Raw genomic sequence first — 332 nt, 5'->3', positions numbered from 1 at the left:
GAGACAACAAAGGTTCCAAACCTCTTTGACCTTCATCATATGTAAGTAACTGATGCAGCTATGTATTAAAATAGAATTTTCATTTTTTAAAAAAAAATTTCAAAATCTATGGGTTGACCCCTACTAAAATATTTAATTTTTCGGTAAATGCTATATATACTAAAGCCTATGATCTTTACTGTTGTTTTAAAATTTCTAAACACATTCTACATTTGTATTAATGTATATTAAACTCTCTTTCATAGTACATGTGCATCGTTTAAATTTTTTGTCAATTAATTTAGTAAAACTTCATAATACTCCCTAAATTGGTTGACTAACCACTATAAAAT

This window comes from Brassica oleracea, chromosome C4 (genome assembly GCF_000695525.1).
Source record: "Brassica oleracea var. oleracea cultivar TO1000 chromosome C4, BOL, whole genome shotgun sequence".
Taxonomy (NCBI): Eukaryota; Viridiplantae; Streptophyta; class Magnoliopsida; order Brassicales; family Brassicaceae; genus Brassica; species Brassica oleracea.
Note: the sequence above shows the minus strand (reverse complement) of the source record.